Genomic DNA, 23,505 nt, shown 5'->3' with positions numbered 1-23,505 from the left:
GATGCAAGACTTTTAGATGGATCTTGTCACATGTTTATTCTGGCTATAAAGAGGAAGATGTTTATAGAAAGGCAAGAATAAAGAAGTGTCAAGTCAGGTTCTGGTATGAATAATAGATGACCTTGGCAACATTTCTCTGAGACAGACACAAATGAAAAATGACCAGGTCTGAGGGAAGCCAAGGGCAGGATCAAGGAAGTAAGGAGGGTAACAAATTTGGAATAGATTGATGTTGATATGCCAGAGGAATAACAAAGGAGAGATCCATTGAATATGGCATGTGTAAGTCTGAAACCCAAGAGTGATATGAACTAGATCTACAAATTATGGGGTAGATAAAACAGCCAGGAAGAACGTATAGACTTAGAAAAAAAAAAAGAGAGCCTAGGACAGAATCCCAAAAAACACCAACACTTAAAATGTAGAGCTGTCAAAAAGGGTCCTCAAAGAGGATGGTTATAAAAAGATAAAGGGAAGAGAATTGTTAGGAAAGTCATAGGAAGAGCAAGTTAAAAAGAAGAGAATGATGAACATCACCAGCTATTTCTGAAAGGTCAAATAAGATCATCACTGAAGAATGTCTAACGAGTTAGCGACACATTGGGCATCAATGACATCAGAAGTGGTCATTTCCGTGGAGCAGTGGAAGGAGAAGCCACACAATAGACCTGTGCTCCTAGAGACTGTTTCCTTTCTTTTCTGTTTTACCTTTTATTTTCAAAATATCTTTAACTCACAGAAGAGGTATAATTGTACACAGAACTCCTGCATATGCTTCCTGTACATGTTAATATTTTTCCACTTTGCTTTCTCACTCTCTCCACATCCAGACATTTCTTTTTTCCGAATCATTTTATAGTAAGCTGCAGACATCAGGCCATTTTATCCTTGACTTCTCTGCTGTGTTATTTCCTAAGAAAAACAGGGCTTTCTCTTAAGTAACTAAAGTACAATAATCAAACTTGGGAAAGTTAACACTAATACAGTAATCATCTATACTACAGTCTACATTCAAATTCTTCCAACTGTTTTATTAATGTCTTTTAGACTTTTCCCTATTCTAGGATCCAACTCAAGTGTACACATTGTATTTAATTGGCATATCTCTTTAGTGTCCTTTAATCTCCCAGAGTAGTGCATAAACCTTCTTTCATGTTTTGTGACTTTTATGTTTTTGAAGAATAGAGGGCAGTTATTTTGTAAAATATTCCTCGATTTAAATCTGTCTGATACTGCCTCACAAATGGGCTGAAGTTATGCATTTTGGGCCAAAATACCACTTCCTTCTCAGTGCATCACATCTGGGTAGATGATATTAACTTGTCCTATTAATGATGATCCTGACTTTGAGAACTTGGCTAAGGTAGGTCCGCAAGGTTTCACTACTGAAAAGTTACTATTCTTTTCCTTTGCAATTAATAAGTTATTTGTGGGGAAATACCTTAAGAATAAGAGTACGTAAGTATTATGCTCTTCAAACTTTTGTGTACTAGATATAGTATCAGGACAAAACAAAAATGCACATAGTGCCAGAAAAGAAAACATGAAGGGAAACAAAACAATAGGATAGTAAATAAGATAATCCTTTAAAACACTCCCAAATTGTATTACATATTAGCAAGAATATTCTTGTTTTAAAATGTGCTTTTCCATTTTAGGTAGTAGAAAAAAAGCCTATAACCATCCCTTTTCTGTTCCCAGTAGATCCTGGTAGGGGAAAGGAGGAATGAGAGAAGATGCAAGTAAAGTTCTTGTCCCCCCATTGTCTCCTCAGCGGAACACAGCTTCAGAAATTTCCATAAGTTGTAAAGAATCCAGAAGTTCCTATATGCTGTGCTTAGAGGACAAGGACAGGCTGAGAGCCCTGGAGTACAGGAGGAAGTCTGGAGTTAAGATGAAGAGTCTGCCGTGACCGGCACCCTGAAATCTAGGAAGGGCTGGCAGGACCATGGGCTCTGATGTAAGGAGTCTTCACACTTAACTCATTTGTCTCTTATTTGCTGTTGTCTACTAATGACTTGGAATATTCTATAGCAGAGCAGTACATGCAAATGGTTCTTCAGGGCAAGCCCAGAAAGCTTGAATCAAGGTAATTTAATGAAGAAAAAGCTCATCCCAAAGTTTAAGAAGCCAGGAAATGTTCAACTGACCTACTTGGGAGAGTGAACCATTTCTGTACATGATCCGAGAATAGAACTCTAGAACTCAACAACCTCAAACCCATCCTCTATTCTAACATCAACAAACTGAGTACCAAAAACTTGAAGGACTTGCCAAGTCAGCAGGGTGCAATATTTTCACATGGGTTCGCTGATTATCTCAGAGTCCTGCTAAGATCCAACACCATCCTTTACTGCCTTCTCTAGGTCAATAACTATGTGGCCTGGGGTAGGGCAGGCATCTGAGTTATCCTATTTCATCCGATTCTTTTTTTTATTTGTTTTTTGCATATGATGACATATGTCTTTAGAGTCATATTCACAAGAACTAACCTACCTCTAAGATGACAAATGGCTTTACAGTCACATTCATGAGAAATAACCTACTTCCAGGAAGGATCAGGGAAAAAATAAATAAAAGGCACAACTTTTGATTTTATTTTTATCCTCACAGTGGCATTGCTAGAAATAGGACTTACTGTTTTAATAATAAAAGCCTAGCTGTCAAGAGGACTTAATTTGATCTATCCCATGCAAGTTAAAAGAGCATAAGAAATGAGAACTCCTAGTTTTCATCAATCAGTGACTCAGATTTAGCCTGGAGGCCACTATGGAACATGTTCTGAAAATCTGTCAAAGAATATCCTCGGGAAGCCTATTTACATTCCAGATGTTAGGATAGCCAATCTACCTTTTGCTGACCAGAAAATAGAGACAAGTCCCTTGTGGAATATCTGTACTTCATTTTATTATCTCTATGACAGACAACAGAAGAGAGACCTAAGGGAGGAAGAGTGAGGGATCCTGACAGAACCCTTCTCTGAGCATTCTCTGCTTCACTTTTCAAATATTTCTTTAGCTGCCATTATACTGAACTCTAAGGCTGAATCTGTGTCTCAGAGGAGGCATCCCTCATAGAATGATACTCCCCATGGCATAAAAAAGGTGGCCTAGCAGTTTTTTAATGCAAAGGGCTTGATTAGAGCTCCTGCAAACATTCTCCTGGTGACAGAATCAGGTGGTTCTTTAGAGGAGGCTTCCTGATGCTTTCTTCTCTCTCTTCCCTGTGTACAATAAAAGTAGACTTCCTGGCCGGGCGTGGTGGCTCATGCCTGTAATCCCAGCACTTTGGGAGGCCAAGGTGGGCGGAACACGAGGTCAAGAGATCGAGACCATCCTGGCCAACATGGTGAAACCCCATCTCTACTAAAAACTACAAAAATTGGCTGGACATGGTGGCACATGCCTGTAGTCCCAGCTACTCAGGAAGCTGAGGCAGGAGAATTGCTTGAACCTGGGAGACAGAGGTTGCAGTGAGCCGAGATCGCGCCACTGCACTCCAGCCTGGCGACAGAGCGAGACTCCATCTCAAAAAAAAAAAAAGACTTCCCTCCACAGATGCACCACAGGTTCTAACCAATGAATACAGATACGAGTTAAATGATGTGATATTGTTAATGGATTTACGGGCATCAGATAAAAGATGTCCATTGACTATAAACAGTAAGGTAGACTGAGCTTTCTAAATTATTAATATTTTTGATTGTCTGGACTCCTGACCCTTTCCCTGGTCAATCAGCAGCATCTTCATTGCCTTAATAAAATAGTACTATTACAGCAAGAAGAAAATCAGGCAAAAAAGTATTAAATTTTGTTTTAACTCTTAAAATAAGGTATTCATACTCAAAATGTTTCCCTTGAGGGAAGTAAAGCTTTCAGTTTATAGCATAATATATGCATAACAAGAGAGTGGAAGGAATGGCAGTTATTCTGGCTTCCAAAGAACTTGAAGAATACAGAAGATTGCAGATTAATGAGGCATAATCATCAGGGAGGTGCAGAGGGGCAGTGGCCAAAGGACAGAATTTTGGATCAAGTAGGGAGAGGGGGTTTACTATATACTACAGCTGACTTGGCAGCTGTTTAGGGGAGCTCTAATCATGCCCTTTGTGTAAGAAAACTGCTAGGTCACTTCTCTTTGTGCCTTGGGGAGTGGTCGCTCCATGAGTGATGCTTCCTCTGAGACAGATTCAGCCTTAAAGCTCAGTATAATGGCGGCTAGAGAAATCTTTGACGGAATTCTGCATGGTAGCTTGAAATTATCTATAATAAATGATATGGTTTGGCTCTGTGTCCCCACCCAAATCTCATCTCCAATTGTAATCCCCAAGTATCAGAGGTGGGGCCTTGTGGGAGTGACTGAACCATGGGTGTGGACATTCCCCTTGCTGTTCTTGTGATACTGAGTAAGTTCTGACAAGATCTGATGGTTTAAAAGTGTGTGGCACTTTCCCCTTCTCTCTCTCTTTCTCTCTTTCCCGCTCTCTTTCCCGCTCTCTTTCTCTCTCTCTCTCTCTCTCTCTCTCTCTCTCCTGTTCTGCCATGGTAAGACGTGCTTGCTTTCCTTCACTTTCTGCTATGACTGTAAGTATCCTGAGGCCTCCCAGTCATGCTTCCTGTTAAGCCTGCATCCCTGTGAGTCAATTAAACCTCTTTTTTTCCTAAATTACCCAGTCTCAGATAGTTCATTATAGCTGTGTGAGAATGGACGAATACAGTAGAAATATTTGTACTACAGAAATTGGCAAGCTCTATAATTTAGGTCTTTTTCCCCATCAGCCAGCTAACATACCAACACATTAAGAGTAAGAGTCAAATGTAGGGTATAGGCAGTCTGTGCCAAAGAGCTGGATGGACATCAAACTAAAGCCTTTAACATTTACATGAGTACATCACACAGGAAAGTTAGTATCTCTTTTTTACATTGCTTTCAAGGAAAGGCATTCCATGGACAGCTATCATTAATTCCACTGCAAGTGGTAGGTGGATCATCTAACAGGAGGTCTGCATATGCTGCTCCTGGCTAAAAAGTCCCAACTGGACAGCAATTTAATAACACTTTGTAATTATATAATTATTTGCAACGATCTATTTTAATGTCTATCTTCCCCACTCGAATTTGAGCTCCTGAGTGTAGAGACTGATTGATTACATTATACACACACACACACACACACACACACACACACACACACACAGAGACTACCTATATCTATACATATATATACATACATATAATTTTTTATAATTGTAAAAATTATAAAACTTTGCATGAGTACTTCCTTATTTACTACTGCATTATAGAACTTTTCATGAGTACTTCCTTATTAACTACTGCATAACTGACAATCAATAAATATTATTGACTAATTGACACAAATAAAAACACCTCAATATACTTTAGAGAGAGGGTACAGAAAAAGAAAAACTTAGTGAAATACAATGTTTCTTTGTGGAAATTCACTAAAAAATTAAATCTCTCCCTGAATAAGTAACAAATTTACTATCTTTGCAATGAAAATCCATAGTTTTTAAAAATTATATAATTTAATGAAATTATTTAGAAATTCATCTGGAATAAAATGAATACTAATAGTCAAAAAATATTTAAAAGGACACTAATAGGAGGTATATGTTGCTTCCAAATTATAAAGATGTTATCTACAGTTTTAAAAATTAAGATTATTAGGCAAATTAATAAATGAAAACAAAGCATAAAAAGGACTCCAGTATGTAAATGAATTTAATATTTCATAAATACAATATTCTAAGTCATTTAAAGAGAGTTGAATATTCACTAAATAGTGATGAGGTAAGTTGTAGGCTACTTCAAAATAAACTATGTCTATTACACACTAAATATTATAAGATGGATTAAATCATCAAATATTTAAAAACATGACTATAAAATATTATGAAGAAAGGACAAGAGAATAATTCTTTAAATATAAATACAAGGGAAGAGCCATAAAGAAAACAAAGGATAAATATGACTACATAAAATATAACAATGCTGGTATCAAAACAAACATATAGGCCAATGGAACAGAAGAGAGACCTCAGAAATAATGCCATACATCTACAACCATCAGATCTTCGACAAACCTGACAAAAACAAGCAATGGGGAAAGGATCTTCTATTCAATAGATGGTCCTGGGAAAACTGGGTAGTCATATGCAGAAAACTGAAACTGGACCCCTTCTTTACACCTTATACAAAAATTAACTCAACATGGATTAAAGACTTAAATGTAAAACTCAAAACCATAAAAACCCTAGAAGAAAACCTAGGCAATACCATTCAGGATGTAGGCATGGGCAAAGATTTCAAGACAAAAACACCAGCAACAAAAGCCAAAATTAACAAATGAGATCTAATTAAACTAAAGAGCTTCTTCACAACAAAAGAAACTATCTTCAGAGTAAACAGGCAATCTACACAATGGGAGAAAATTTTTGCGATTGACCCATTTGACAAAAGTCTAATATCCAGAATCTACAAGGAACTTAAAGAAATTTACAACAACAACAAAACAATCAATCAAAAAGTGGGCAAAGGATGTGAACAGACACTTCTCAAAAGAAGACATTTATGTGGCCAACAAACATATGAAAAAAAAGCTCAGTATCACTGATCCTTAGAGAAATGCAAATCAAAACCACAATGAGATACCATCTCATGCTAGTCAGAATGACGATTATTAAAAAGTCAAGAAACAGTAGATGCTGGAGAGGCTGTGGAGAAATAGGAACACTTTTACACTGTTGGTGGGAATGTAAATTAGTTCAACCATTGTGGAAGACAGCATGGCGATTCCTCAAGAATGTAGAACCAGAAATACCATTTGACCCAGCAATCCCATTACTGGGTATACACCCAAAGGGATATAAATCATTCTACTATAAAGACACTTGCACACCTATGATTATTGCAGGACTATTTACAATAGCAAAGTCATGGAACCAACCCAAATGCTTGTCAGTGATAGACTGGATAAAGAAAATGTGGTACATAAACACCATGGAAACTATGCAGCCATAGAAAGGAATTAGATCATGTCCTTTGTAGGGATATGGATGAAGCTGGAAGCCATCATTCTCAGCAAACTAACACAGAAACAGAAAACCAAACACTGCATGTTCTCGCTCATAAGTGCAAGTTGAACAATGAGAACACATGGACACAAAGGAGGGGAAGAACACACACCAGGGCCTGTTGGAGGGTGGGGGGCAAGGGGAGGGAACTTAGAGGATGGGTCAACAGATGCAGCAAACCACCATGGCACACATATACCTATGCAACACACCTGCACGTTCTGCACATGTATCCCGGAACTTAAAGTAAATTTTTTTTAATTTTAATTAAATTTTTGAAAAAAGATGTCAGAGAAAAAAAATATAGATATATAACAATGCAAAGGCCAAACATTTTTGCCAAGAGGTGGTAAAGAAAGAATCAGACATCTCTGCAATTGGTCCTTCCATGACTCTTTTTGATCAAAAAGGTAAGCTTTCATTTTTTTTTTCAGGACCCAAATCCATCATGTTTGCACTTGTGATTTGAGATATTGTCCTCCTTTAGCTTTCCACCACACTTATTTAAACCTTGGATCATTACTTAAAAATATACCTAGTTACTGAGAAATTTCAGATAGTCATAATGATAAATTGACAAACCCCCACATACATTTTTGTTTATGTTTACTTGGGATATTTAATGAAAGCCTATGAAATAGCTGACTTTCACAAACAAGTTCACCTCCATTGAAAGATGTCAGGCTAAACGTGTAATAAGCAACACTTTGGGATAATAGCAGCCTTTCTACCCTCTGTGTAAGACTTACTGAAATGAAGTAACAGAGTTAAACTGTTTAGACTTGTTGGCTGCAGTTTACAAACTCTGGATTGAAGAGTTCTCTTTGACTAATAGGCTGTTCCTGAAAATCTTGAATCTCTTAGCCAGCTTCAAATGTGGAGGCAGTTGTTTATTGTTACATTTATTGACAACAGTAATGATAAAAACAACAATAAATTAAAATTGCATTGGTATAGACTCTTCTAGAATTAAACACATTTTTAAAAACATGTAAGTAATTCTGACTGAAAATGTAAGAGGCAGATCTCTATTACTCCTATCTCATAGAAATTTTAGATAAGAAAAAAATGCATACTATTATATTATTTTATCTCTATATCATAAAGTACTAAGCTATACATAAAAATGAAGAAATCAAATATCACTCCAGCAATCAGTATGATTTCTGTTTAATTTTCATTGAATACCACCTGCCAATCACCATGCCAGATACTGAGGAAACACAGATGAAGAAAACGCTGATACAAAATTTCCAAATTAATAATAAAATCAACTAAACATGCCATCCACTGGCTTTTCTTTATGTCACTAATGAAGGCGCACAAATAGACAAAGATTTACTACACTGAAAACCAGGGAAGACAGCATGCATATGAGAAAGGTTCTGATTAAAACACTGCACTTAAACAGCTGGGACAGTATCATTTTGGGCTCCTGTTTACTGTGATCTCTGAAATTCAAGGGCAAGCCGACTAGGAAGTGGAGAGGAAACTGTTTGCATTTCTATCAGTTGTGGTGCATTTTCTGGTAGTGCCATATGTCTCATTTTCTTTACCTCCATCATCATTTATCCCTAAGTTAGGTCTACTCAACTGTTCTATCTACTCAGAGGCCACATGGCTCTCAATATGCAGCATTTAGGCACTGACAGTAGAACAAATTCAAGACACCTTCAAGTAACTCCATACTGGGACAAAAAAATGTTAATATACTGTATCAGGGAATTCTGCAAGGACCTAAGGATAAATGAGGAGTGAGGAGTTAAAGGAGCATGAACAAAAGAAGGGAACAAAAGCCTTCTGACTCAGCATAAGCCTCTAAACAAAAAGTCCATGAATAAATCAAATGCTTAGAAAAATAAACACAATCAACACTTAGAAGAGGAATTACTGTAAATGACAATAATTTCATAGGATGGTCTGAACTAATGGGCAAGAGTTAAAAAGATGGAGACGTTCAATGAGTAAGGGAAGCATTGTTAGGCTAAAATGCCTGGGCTCATTCGACACACTACAGCATTCCTATACTCCCAGAAATAACCATCACAAATATAATACAAAACAAAAAATCCTCAACAGCAACAAAAATTTATAGAAGAAATATAATAATACGAAAGTATTCTAGGGATAAAATTATAAACAAAAGTTCCAAGATGAATGGTATAAAAAAAGACCTGGAGAAATAAAGAGGCATCCATTTTTACCATATTTATGAATAAATTTAATGCACATTACAGTAAATATTTTGAAATTGTTTTCAGTGGAACTTCATGAACTTATATAAAAATCATCTAAAAATGTTAAAAAAAAGTGGACAAAAATAATGACATTAAAAGATTTGCCCTACATTATATGAAGATTCACATTAGCAATTAAAAAGCAATATGATTAAGACAATGTGGTGTTGGACAGGGTACTGAACAGAGAGAGGCAGACCAATCCAAAAGAATAAAGAGCTCAGAAACAGAAGTAAACATATTTGCAACCATGAGATTCTACCAAAATTAGGAGTATTAACTAACCAATGAATAAGGGTGATCGATCCAGTGAGACTGGGAAGGGCCTTCAACTGTCTATGCTGTGTTTTATTCAACAACAATAACAACAAAAACAGCAAGAAGCAATGTTAACATCTGGTAAAGGTGGATTTGCAATATTTTTCTCTCTAGACACTTCTACATATTTGAAATATTAGCCAATAGCAAAAAAAAAAAGAGAGAGAAAAATACCTATAAATACGTTACATTTATAGATCAAGAAGACATTGGAAAATACTCTGTACCAATTATTTTATTTCTTTAAAAACCAGAAATATAAAATTATTTTATCATGACAAAGAATATCTCTCAAAGCATTTAATATCATATTTAATATTAAAGTACAATTGGATGAACTCTCTTAAAATCAGGAAAAATAATATCCAGATTTACAACTATTTTTATTATTACTCTGAAAGTTCTATATAATGACAGTAAAGAAATTTTTAAAAATAATTATTTTAAAGAAGAAGACAAATATATTAGCTGTGGGTGGAATTAAATACCTAGTAAATAAAGGAGAATATTGAAAATTGAACAAAGAAAATTGGAAGATGAATAAAGAAAAGCTCAGTAAAATAGCTGAATGCATGATTAAAATATGGAAAACAACATCATTGTAATATTTTAGCATTATCTCAAATGTACTAAGTGAAATGGAAAAATATTTATTCATGATTTTAAGAGAAGTATGAAAATCACCTAAAAGTAATTGTTGTAAGTCATATGCAAGAACTTTAGAGAAGAGCTTGAGCTACTGTAGAATGGGATGAAATGAAGCAGAAATGAACAGAATAAGGTCAGGAATAATGCATACTAATTTTTAAATGTACCATTACATTTAAAAACATCACAAACAAACTGGAAATTAAACAATTCAATTAATGGTGATGGAAAAATTGATTACTCTTTTGGAGAAAAAAAAAATCACCCTATGTGAAAATAAGCAACAGGCAAAATACAGATAAGATAACAAGTAGGATACAGGTAAGTTAACCAAACCAAAATACTTCCCTATTGGTCCCCTCTGATTATGTTACTTCCCTGGCCTCAAATGCACATTCTCCCATCCCCGCTGCTTTTGCATGCCTAAGAATTATTTGTTTGTTACTTGGGTTAAATATCAATTCTCTGAGAAACCATCTTTGAACTCTCAATACATAATCCCAAGACTGAATATGAACCCCTCCTGCATACAGGGTTCCCTCTACTAAGACTAATCTTACTAGATTATAATAATTCGTTCTATAATTAATTAGAAGTTCTGTAAGGTCAGACACCATGTTTTAGTCATCATGGTAGCCCTGGTATGGCTGCCTAAACAAAACCTAAGTGCTTCCTGAAGCGATCTTCCTACGGTCTGTACTTCATGGTAGCCCTCTCTGCATTCTACTCAGGCAGTCTCGCATCTTAAATGTTGAGGTTTCTAAGAGTACATGATAAAGTTTCAGAGTCTGGACCCAATTCTCAGCCAGCTTTTCAATGCGGCTTTCACTGAAATAGCGGGGTTAAGAAACATGCTATATGAAGATATCCCACTGGTGACTCCCTGATTATCTTTCAAAAATCTCCTCTGCACATCGGTTTTATCCGCACTTCATATTTATTGAGTTGACTTTGGATTAGTACTTTTCCTTTAAAAATAATGATGCTAGCTTATTTCATCTTCCTCTTTTTAGTAATTCAGAGTGTTGACCTTAGTGAATGGCTAGCAGGTAACTGTGGTCGTGACTCACTTTGTCTTGCCATTCATTGTTAGTGACCTTTTTCTTTAACACCTCTTGAATTGCATTACAACACTTTCTTCATAAACTGTCTTTTCACGGAAGACCGTCTCTTCTCCAGCACCCTCCTCCCCATTGACAGATGTGCCAAGGAAGTCTCCTAGCTCTGTGTGTTCTGGGCAATACCTTAATCTTTTCCTTTTCCTGAACACTCGTGGCCTCCATCACCACCATCTTGCTATGTTTAAATAACATAAATTGTCACCACCAGGCCAGAGCTCTCGAATCTCCCTCATCCTCAGACAGCAGCAGGTTTTGTAGACAATGAGGCAGACCTCCTCATCACCACAGCCCTTCCCTTCTCCTTCCCTGCTTCTTAGCAGTTCCATTGCCACTACCTCAAAGCATTAAAACAGCCTGTCTGTGTTTTTCCTCACACAAATCCATCTCCTAATAACTAACTCTTTCTAAAGTACAGTTCCAGTTTTGATATTCTGTAGTTTCAAACCCCTTAAGAGTTCCAAAATCTCTCAGTACAAATCATCACTCCTCATGTGCCAAGACTCCCTGGTGTACAATTGCTCTCTACCTTTTAGAAACTTCAGAGTCATCATTACTCGCTGAGAAAAATAAGCTGGACTTTTCTGATTCCTTCATTTTCATGTTGTTTGCTCCTTCTAGCTGACACAAGGGTGGCCCTTCAATTATCATGTTGAAATCCTGTCTGTCCTTTCCTCCCACCTCACACCACTTTCACACGTAGTCATTCCTTACCCTTTCAACCAGCTGTGATCTTGCCTTCTTTCAACATACATGGTACTTTTCTGCCATTAAAGGAACTATGCATTACTCTAACATGAGCTGTTGTCATTTCGTTACAGGCTTTTGTCTCTCTTCTTAATCACAAACTTGCTGGGAGCAGAGATTCCCCAGTAACTGTTTTTCTTTCCTTGATATATCTTATATAGAGATTTGCTCAGAGCAGCTATTCAAGAAAAAATGTTGAATTGAAAAGAATGATCTATAGGTTTTCATTAATAGTGCATATTTTAATTAAATAGATATGTTCAGATCTAGATAGTTCTGCTGTTCTAATTATTTGTACTGAATTTTATTTGATTCTGGACTGGCAAGAAAAAGCAAAATTATTGATACATACATATTGTTTAAAAACACCCTTAAAATAATTAGTGTACAGATCTGGTGGCTCATGCCTGCAATCTCAGCACTTTGAGAGGTGGAGGCAGGTGGATCACTTGAGCCCAGGAGTTCAAGACCAGCCTAGGCAACATGGTGAAAACCCATCCCTGATAAAAAGAATAGCCACATGTGGTGGCATGTACCTGTAGTCCCAGCAACTCAAGAGGCTGAGGTGGGAGGATGGCTTGAGCCCAGGACGTTGAGGCTGTAGTGAGCCATGATCCTACCACTGCACCTCCAACCTGGACAACACAGCAAGACCCTGCCAAAAAAAAAAGAAAAAAGAAGAAGGAGGATGAAGAGGAGGAGGAGGAGGAGGAGGAGGAAGAAAAGAAAGGAAAAGAAAATTTTAAAAAAATTGAATATCATTTGAATACAGAACAATTTAAGTTATTTTAGAGGCAGAAAAAAACAACAATAATAATACAGGGAAAAAGAGTTAAAAGTGGGATGAGAAAAAAAGAGCAACATACATTTAGGAGATGCCCTTAATTATCAACCTAAGAAGAAGAGCAAGCCTTTCAGAAATCGAAGGGAAATGACACTCCCATCTTGTGCTTTTGTTTCTTTGTTTGTTTTTGTTTTTTGAGACAGTGTCTCACTCTGTCACCCAGGCTGCAGTGCGATCTTGGCTCACTGCAACTTCTGTTTCCTGGGTTCAAGCAATTCTCCTGTCTCAGCCTCCTGAGTAGCTGGAATTACAGGCACCTGCCACCATGCCCCGCTAACAGTTTGCGTTTTTGTTAGCAGAGACAGTTTCACCATGTTGGCCAGGCTGGTCTCGAACTCCTGACCTCAGGTGATCCACCTGCTTCAGCTTCTCAAAGTGCTGAGATTACAGGCATGAACCACTGTGCCCGGCTACATCTCATGTTTTTAGAAAAGCGAGTCAAAGCTACTGTTATGCCATCTGAGGAAAGAACCTAACCAAACACTGAAGAAGAAATATGGTTCCAGAAAAATATGATTCTAATTATAAAACAGTATCTTGGTGATAAGATCTGTTCATTTTAGAACTTTCACACTTTGTACACTTTTCCTCTATAACACTAGTTTTAAACCAAAGATCCATAGCAAAATCATGCATGGAACTTTAAAAACCCATCTCAGAAAAACTATTGTCTTTTACTGGGAAGGGAGGATGCTATGCGTGCCTTTACAAATATCTATGGAAGTGATTCTGATTCACATAGATGTGAAGGTTTGTGTCATAGATGCAGGGTTTGTGGGTCTCAAGCTATATGAAGCTCTATAGGAAAGAAAAGAATAAAAATTAAAAAGAAGGCCCATACATATGAGGAGTCTTAACCTTCAGCCTCGAGGTAAATCTGCCTCTGTCTCTTGGTACATACAACAATTTTGATTAGATTTATCTCTTCTAGACCACTATGACATCACTATATTACTATATTTTCATTATCAACAATAAAATAATTTTCATTACCCATAAAAAGGGTAATTGCAACTATTTCTTGAACACTCACTGTCTCACTGCATGTCAGGCACCATGCTAATCCCTTCATGTGTACACTTATTTTAACTTGCTCAACAATCCTATGAGGTTTAAGTACAACTAGTTATTCCCACTCTCTGAATGTGGAAAGTGAGATCTACTGAAGTGAAGTAATGTGTGCAAAGTCAAACAATTGTTAAACATTAAAGCTGAGATTCAAACTATTAATTCAGTTGCTTGGAGCAAGTGTTTGGGATCAAGGCTAGAGACATGGGTCTTCAAACTTAGTGTTTTTCTCAGTTACATCACAACATATAAATCAGATTTGGGACAAGCCATTCTGCAAAGATGCACTGTCTTACCTTGTCAGACTGAAAAAGAATGTATATATAGGTGCATCAAAACAAATGCATCAATTCAAGTAACTAAATCAAAGGGTTGTTTTGACACTGTGTCAACTTTAAATGATCAAACTTCCTCTTGGCCCAGAAACAACTGCGCCTGCAGTTCAAACAGTATTTCACAAGATGGCTCCCTTGCTATTTTTAGTTGTAGCTTACATAATAAAATCCTACATGACAATTGTAAATTTCATAATCTATAGGAAGTTACAGGTTTCTTATGTTACTTTTTGAATGAGCTTCTACCAAGCATTTTTTGGTCACAAGATACATTCATATAATCAAGAATTGCAGCTAAACGTTGAGGGGCTATTCCTTTGCAAAGAAATTTTGCCAAAGAACAATAATAATCTACCTACAGATTGTCCCAACTTCCCCAACTGTTTCCTGAAACATTGGAAATGCATACTGATCTCATAGTCCTTCTCAGACTCCACATGTGTCTCAGAATGAGAGTATTTAACTGTTCTGAATTTCGAGTATTTAAAGATACATATTTTTTTTAATAAATCATAAGCACTAAATGTTGGCCAACTATTTTATCTGAAGCTCAAACCAATCAAGAGTGAACTGTTCAAGGCATAATAAAATTATATATCTGTCAATGTTTATAAATTCATGTGTTATTTAAATACTGATGATCTGATTCTCCTCTTATTTCAAAAGGAGAAGAAAAATAATTTAGCATCATTAAGGAAAGGAAGAAATATTTCTTAGCACAAAATTGGAATAATTTAAATTTTCCTGCATATTGAAAGGGATCATAAATCAGGAATCTGCGCTTTTATCACAAAGCATTTTCTGGAATCATACTTTAAAAAGTACTGTTAAAAGACTTTTCCAGTATAATTTGATGTTACATTCCTGACCAGACTTGGCATCAAACAATAAACCATAAAATCAACAAATAAAACTCTACTATAGCAGTAAACTGATAGAATTATGCAATTTCTTTGTCATCAAATTGTCCTAAAGTAATACATTACACACAACAGATTTTTTTTTATTTTAGAAAGTTGGGTCTTGGTGGACAGAAGTAATCTAAAGTGCCAGGAAATCCATGCTATCTTTGATTCCCAATAATTTTTCTCAATTGCAAATAGACTTATTTAAAATTTTTTTCAAGTTTACTGAAGGTAATGTAGCATAGCAGTTAAGACTTCAGGCTCTAGAGCCCAGATGTCTTGGTTTGAATCCTAGCTTTGATACTCTGTCACTGAGAAAGTTACTACACTTCTCTATGCCTCCGTTTCCCCATATGTAAAACAGGAATAAGAATACATAATATAACAAACATAAAGAACTTAGCATGAAGCATGGCACATAGTAAGTAGTCCATAAGTAACAGCCAGCTAAAGTCACTTTTATAGTCACCAAGCATAGCTCAGGTGCTACCACTGAAGCTCAGAATAAATGTCTGATGTCAATAAAAAATAATGGTGGCAATCATGGTGATGCCAATGATGATGGCACTTTCCCTCCTGAAACATATTTCAAGTAAGAAGGGGTTGAGTCAAAAATTCTTTTTCCATACTCTTCTCTTTGCAGAATATGCAAAAATAGAAAGCAACTATTTGATATCCAGTCAAATAATCTGTGAAATGAACTGCTCTAAATTACTGTTCACATTTCATTCTCCTAACCAAACAGATGAAATTTTGTAATGAATGTAAAACACTTAAAACCTGGCACATACCACATGCTAAATACTGTTACACAAGAGACCATATAAAAGGCAAGTCGTTCAATCTGATGCCTTAATTTTTCTGACATGTGACATTTAAAAGCCACTGATACCAAGGCTCACCATGTTAAGGGCAAATCAAAAGTGGCCCAGCCAGTGTACAAAGGCAGATCTATGTGACCTGAAAGTCCTGCCCTCCTATAGAAATAGGCAGCCTTCCCTTGGAAGCAAAACACTTCCACTTCTGCCTCACCAGAGATACACATACACAGATACACACATGCATAGCACATACACAAATAGATCTACTTATCTGTTTTATACATGTTAGAAATTCCTAGGTTTTAATTTAAAAAAAGGATTCTAGGGCCTGGGAGACAGAGAAGATGCACACTTTCTCATTTGATCTTGAAGGTATGACCACAAAAATGACAATTATGAGAATGCCCACCCTTGCACTAAATATGGACTCCTCTCTTCACAACTATGATGACTACCTCAGATTACACCCTTTATCCTAAATTTAGTCTATTAGAAAACCAAATGCTGGAACCCAGGATTTTAGCAAGAAATCAACAAGACAACTTCCAAAGACAACTAAGAAAAGCAGCTAGAAAAAAAAATTTCTTCATTTCCATAACAATTCAGATCCTACAGAGAGAGAATATGGAAAATGTTATACTCAGCAGAAGAAAGTAGACTGAAATGCACTCATTGGCAAACAACTGTAACTATGCTATTCCACTACTGAGCCTGCTCATATTGAATTGAGTAGAAAGAATATTTAAAGGCACCAACCTCACTGTCTGACCACAAATTAGAAACACAAATTCAAAGTAAAAACAAGTAATGTGGTCAGGCGCAGTGGCTCACACCTGTATTCCTGGAACTTTGGGAGGTCGCAGCGGGCAAATCACCTGAGGTCAGGAGCTCAAGACCAGCCTGACCAACACGGCAAAACCCTGTCTCTATTAAAAATACAAAAATTAGCCAGGCATGGTGGTGGGCACCTGTAATCACAGCTCCTCAGGAGGCTGAGGCAGGGAGAATCACTTGAACTTGGGAGGCAGAGGTTGCAGTGAGCCAAGATTGGGCCATTGAACTCCAGCTTGGGTGACAGAGCAAGACTCTGTCTCAAAAAAAACAAAAACAAAAACAAAAAAAACCCATAAGTAATGTAAAAAAAAGAAAAGAAATATCACCTTTTAAGACTCCATTAAAATTGTTCCTCCCATTCCCATCCTATTTTGCTGATCAATTTTTCCCCAAAACTATATAATTAACATATAACATGCTATATTACTTACTTTCCTATTAAGTTTCTCACTCAATTTTTGTCTATCTTTTTTTTTGTCTTTAACATCTAGATTATATACTCCAACCATCTAGAAGCTGTTCAATGAAAACTCTATAAATATTTTGTGAGGAAATGAAAGAATAATTTGAAAGAGCATGTCTCTAAAAGTAGTACACTATGGGACCCATAATATGTTTGGAAATCACAGCAGGAGAAAATAAAACGTCATATCTATAAACTTGGAGCCTAAAGCCAACAAAGAATAAATTCACTGTGATTTAAAGACAAAATTAGGGCAAGAGATGGGTTAAAAAAAATAGATGATTGAAAGAAACTGAATACACAATTGCAAAAGTAAAATCTGCATTCAATGTAATTAAGAAGCAGAAGAGAAATAGTACAAACTCAAGTCAATGATGCAGCTCACAGAATATAAAAGATTTCCCAGAACTGCAGAAAAAAAGTAATGGAAGAAAGAATTTTAAAAGACAAACAAAATATAAACAGAACTGAGGATACAAAAGCAACATACAATTTTGCAGCATCTTTGAAGGTGGAAAGGCAGATCCATCAGCATAAAATAGCTAAAACTACAATATTATAGAAAACTTTCTTTAAAAACAACCGATTAAGTGGAACAAGTGCAAGATTTTTAAAAAATCTCTTAAAAACATGAAAATGGCAATTAGTTGGAAAATTGATTACTAATAAAGGAAGGAAAATCAGGTTGATATCAAACTTCTCCCTGCAGATGCCAGAGGACAATAGAGAACAATTTTTAGAGTTGTGATAGGAAAAGTTGTGATCCCAGAATTTTATACCCAGCCAAATTAGTTTTCATGTGTGAAAGCAAGAGAAAGCCATTTGCAAGTATGAAATATTTATTCCATCTGTGTATCTTCATTTTTAAAAAGCATCTGAGGGTTGTATAAGCTAATTGTGAGATAAATCTTCAGAATAATAAGACACAGTCATGTGCTGCCTAACATTTTGGTCACTGATAGACCACATATACAACAGCAATCTCAAAAGATTAATACAGAGCTGAAAAATTCCTATCATCTAATGACATCATATAACAACATATTATTCACGTTTGTGGTGATGTTGATATAGAAAACCTTCCACACTTCTCATTGCATAGAAGTACAGCACATGTAATTATGTATAGTACATAAAACTTGATAATAGAAAATGATACTATGGTACTGGTTTATGTATTCACTATATTACACTTTTATTATTATTTTTGATTGTCCTCCTTCTACTTATAAGAAAAAACATTGACTATAAAAGATATTCCAGGAGAAGTCACTGTTATCATAGGAGATGGCAGTTCCATACATGTTATCAATAAAGACCTTCCAGTGGGACAAAATATGGAGGTGGAATACAGTGATATTGATGATCTTAACCCTGTGTAGGCCTAGGCTAGTGTGTGTGTTTGTGTCTTAGTTTTTAGCAAAAATATTTTAGAAGTTTTTATAAATTAATAGGAAAAAAGCTTATAGAATAAGGATGCAAAGAAAATATTTTCAGATATTTTCTTTATCTGAAGATACAAACACAGCTGTAAAATGCGTTTTAAGCTAAGTATTATTACAAAAGAGTTAAAAACTCAAAAACATTAAAAAGTTTGTAAAGTAAAATAGTTACAGAAAACTAATGTTAATTTATTATTAAAGACAGACAAATATTTTCCATAAATTTAGTGTACCCTAAGCGGATAGTGTTTTTAAAGTCTACAGCAGTGTGCAGCAATGTCCTATGCCTTTACAATCACTCACCACTCACTCACTGACCCATGAAAGCAACTTCCAGTCCCACAAGCTTCATTTATGGTAAGTGCCCTACACAAGTGTACTATTTTAAAAAAATCTTTTATACCATTTATTTTGTGTATCTTTTCTATGGTTAGATATGTTTAGATACACAAATACTTACCATTATCTAACAATTGCCTACAGTACTTAGAACAGAAACATGCTGTACAGGTCAGCAGCCTAGGAGCAATAGGCTATAGCATATAGCCTAGGTGTGTAGAAGGTTACACCATCTAGGTTTGTGTAATTTCACTACATGATGTTTGCACAATGAGGAAGATGCTAAATAACACATTTCTCAGAAAATGTCACTGTCAATAAGCAACACATGACCGTATTTATATGGCACACCACACTGTTTTTCCCACAGTTTAAGTGACATATAGTGGATCTCACATTGGATGATACAACAATTTAGATGACTGGATCACCTTGCTAAAGATTTTTTTCCCCCTTAGAAAAGTAAAGAGAGTATAACAAGTAGCCACTGTCAATGACAAGTAATGACTTTCTATATGTGAAGTTCATATTACAATACCTGAGTCATTGTTTATTATGTTTTTATTTTGAAGCCTAGTAAGTCATTCAATGGCAGATACTTATGCCAGCGAAAGACCAATGATATTGGCATGTTAAGTATCTCTAAAGATCAGTGATTATGGTATAATATCAACTAAGTCAACTACATATAGGAAAACCACTGTAAAAGAAACATGGTCTTATCTAGTTATTTCCCTTTTTTATACATTTCTGTATTGTTCTGTTTTTATACTAATCACATGTTACCATATATGAGAAAAGACTAATCTAAAAATATACTTTGATAACAAAAGATTCACCCCATAATATTTTTATAAATGGGGGAAAAGGCATTAAAAACTGGTACTGGATTAAAGAAAAATGTAAACTTATACATACGTATGTCATGTCGTACATATGCTTTTATTTTTAACTTCCACCTCCCAGGTTCAAGCAATTCTCCTGCTTCATCCTCCAAACTAGCTGGGATTATAGGCATGTGTCACCACGCCCAGATAATTTTTAATAGAGACAGGGTTTCACCATGTTGGTCAGGCTGGTCTTGAACTCCTGACCTCAGGTAATCCACCTACCTTGGCCTCCCAAAGTGCTGGGATTACATGCATGAGCCATCATGCCCAGCCATATATACATATTTTTAAAAACACCCAAAGCAAACAACAAATGGTCATCAACACAGGATTAATGAAATTATGACCTATACCTAAAAGGAATACTATATAGCTGCTAAAACAATAAGCAAAACTTCAACAAATGATTTTTTAAAATTTCATGACCTCTTATTATGGGGAGGTAGCAAGGTACAGAGAGCTTCACTTATATAATAAAGGAATGTATCTATATTAATTATACACACACACACTTCCACACATACATATCCATACATAAATGATTCCTAGGATGATAAGAAATGGGAATCATGTTTGACACTGTAGGGGATGAGACCCTGAAGGATCAGCTGCAGGTGGAAGACTTACTCATCACTCTATATTCTTTACACTGCCTGTTTCTTATTGATTAATGATGTATATATACTCCTTATTAATTTTTAATAAAAGCATACAGTATTTTATTTTAAGTGACCATGCTATTAATTCCTCACTATTTGTATGCCCAACGTTGCCATGTGAAAGAATATGATTTTCTTTCTGCATTGACATAAGCAAAGTAACTATCTTAAGTTGCTTTGATTTATATACACTTCCTAGGGTTTCCATGAATTTTAAAAGATAACTAGTACCGTACATCTTCAGACATTTAGCAAACATTTATAAAAGTTATCCAGGAAATATTGTAGAATGACAAAGAGTTTATGAGATGTGATTTGCAATCAGGTCTATGCTATTATTTTTCTCTCTGTCATTATCCACATTAAGAATGGCTTTATCATAACAACCTTCTTTCTATTCTCATAAACCCACATATTCTTTTTTTTTTTTTTTTTTTTTTGAGACAGGGTCTCCCTCTGTTTCCCAGGTTGGAGCGCAGTGGCATGATTGTGGCTCAATGTAACCACCATGTCTGGCTAATTTTTTTTTCTTTTATAGAGATAGGGGTCTTGCAATGTTGCCCAGGCTGACCTCGAACTCCTGGACTCAGCAATTCTTGGCCTCCCAAAGTGCTGGGATTACAGGAGTGAGCCGCTGTACCTGGTCTATAAACCCACAAGTTCTATCCCCTGATTTCTTCTTCTAAAAATATAGTGATCCCTTTTCTTGACACTTAGATTTCATTTTCTTGATATTTTTGCCCCCAAAGTCTGAATTTTTTAAACCAGAATGTCATGGCTTGGGATTGGTAGCACTCTAGTTTTCTTAAATATAACATTTTGTATCATGTTTACAGAAAACAACTCCAGAATCTGCAGGAGGACAGGAGTGCTGAAAATATCTGACACTGTAACATCACACAGAGCTAAGCAGTAGAATGAGATTTTCTTATTTTTAGAAATACATTTCCCTGTGGTTCCTTCTGAGCACTATATACTCAGTTTTTAAAGCAGCTATGTAGTCTACTAGCATCTATATTGGCACATGCTACTGTGTTTCTAATATAGTATTTTCTCTCAATTTTTGAAGTAGCACAAAATTGCATTTTTTAATCAATCTGAAAATTAAAACAAATTATACCAGCCAATGGTTCTAAACCCTTTTGTGGTTTATGGACCCCTTTGAGAATCTGATACCTGCTGTGGACCCTCTCTCTCCAGAACATGATCATAACCCTTGAAGCTTATCCAGCTGCCTTGCACTAGTTCATAAAAATTGAGTCCCAAATTGTATTTCAATCTTCAATGAATAGGGAAAAACAGAAAAATACAGCAGCTTCTTTAAAATTGAGCAATTTTATTTGCATAATACTTAGGTTACTAACCACTATTAAATACATTATCCTTTGAGTTTTCACAAAATCTTGTGAGATAGCAGGGGCAATTATTACCCTTCATATATTAGAAAGTCACTTAGACGATTCACATGAAGGAAGCACATAACTCAGAAAAGTTCAATGACCTGGTCAAAAGCACAAACTGAAAAAATATTAGAATCAGGATTCAAATCAGGTTTTCTATTTACAAATCTTATTTTTCCTTGCCTTACATTCTTTCCTTTAGTCCAGTATTTGGCAATCATTTTCTATAAAGGAACTGATAGTAAATATTTTCAGCTTTGGAGGCCGTATGGTCTCTGTTGTAATTATTTGATTCTGCCATTATAGCACAAAGGCAGCCAAAGTCAATACAAAACAAATGGGTATGGCCGTGTTCCAATAATTACAAAAACAGGTGACAGGCTTGATTTTGCTCATGGGTTATACTTTGCTGACCCTGAATTATCCCCTGTACAAAATAAATGACCTAAATCTTTTAACTTATTTTCCTAAATAGTTTGAATGCTTTTGTCACTGTGATGTTGACCTTGTTAAGTGATCACTGCTACAATACTCTAAATGCTAATGGAATCTCTAAGTGATATCACCAATAACAGCAAAATCTCTGCCAAAAACCTATGATAAAACTGTTACATATTAATTTTTATTTTTATTTTCAGACAATTTCAGTGATGCAACCCTCGTCTAGGAAGGTCCTTTTGAAACATAATCCCCTTCAATAACACAATAGGAATCATTATCATATGGAAAAAACTAAAAAAATTTTTGCATTCATAGAGTTAAGGAGACACAGTTTGGAAAAGCAAATTAAAATATAAAATATAGTTTCCTATAATATTTAATGAGTCTGAATATTGAATAACATTAAAGGAGAGTATAAAATTAGTATACATGTTTAAAAAAAGATTATGGTAGTCATCAGGGTTGTCACCAGATATCCTGGCTCACTTGTGCACCCTTAAAGTTGGTTTGGCCAATGCCATGTGAGTGAAAACCTGTGCACTTGTATGAAGCTTTATTAGCCAGTGTTCAATGTGCCTTGTTCTGGTCCCTAAGCCACAGTGACCATGGAAGAACCTGGAAAAACACCTGCAGAGGTCTCTTAGCAAGTACAATGAGGAGAACCCTCCTGTGTTTCCACACTGGGCACTGAGTGTAAACAAGAAATCGACTTCTCTTGTAAGGCTACCATGATATGGGAATTATCACAGAATATATCTTAGCATATCCTAACTAATATAAAAGCATAGATTTTTTTTTAAGTTTTTAAAAATTTATACTAATATTAATTTTTATTATACTTGGTTAAATAAAAGAAACACCTCAAGATAACATTATATACTATTAAATAAAAGAAACATCTC

At 35.7% G+C, this 23,505-nt stretch overlaps 1 protein-coding gene across 5 annotated transcripts in view; it reads right to left on the bottom strand.

The window, feature by feature from the left end:
* The window catches only part of KCNK2 (potassium two pore domain channel subfamily K member 2), a 214,120-nt gene that overhangs the window by 71,129 nt on the left and 119,486 nt on the right, over positions 1-23,505 (bottom strand). The window lies entirely within an intron of this gene.

Source organism: Sapajus apella, unplaced genomic scaffold (assembly GCF_009761245.1).
Source record: "Sapajus apella isolate SASKATOON/1434 unplaced genomic scaffold, GSC_monkey_1.0 scaffold22, whole genome shotgun sequence".
Lineage (NCBI taxonomy): Eukaryota > Metazoa > Chordata > Mammalia > Primates > Cebidae > Sapajus > Sapajus apella.
Note: the sequence above shows the minus strand (reverse complement) of the source record. Positions and strands in the feature narration are given on the sequence as shown.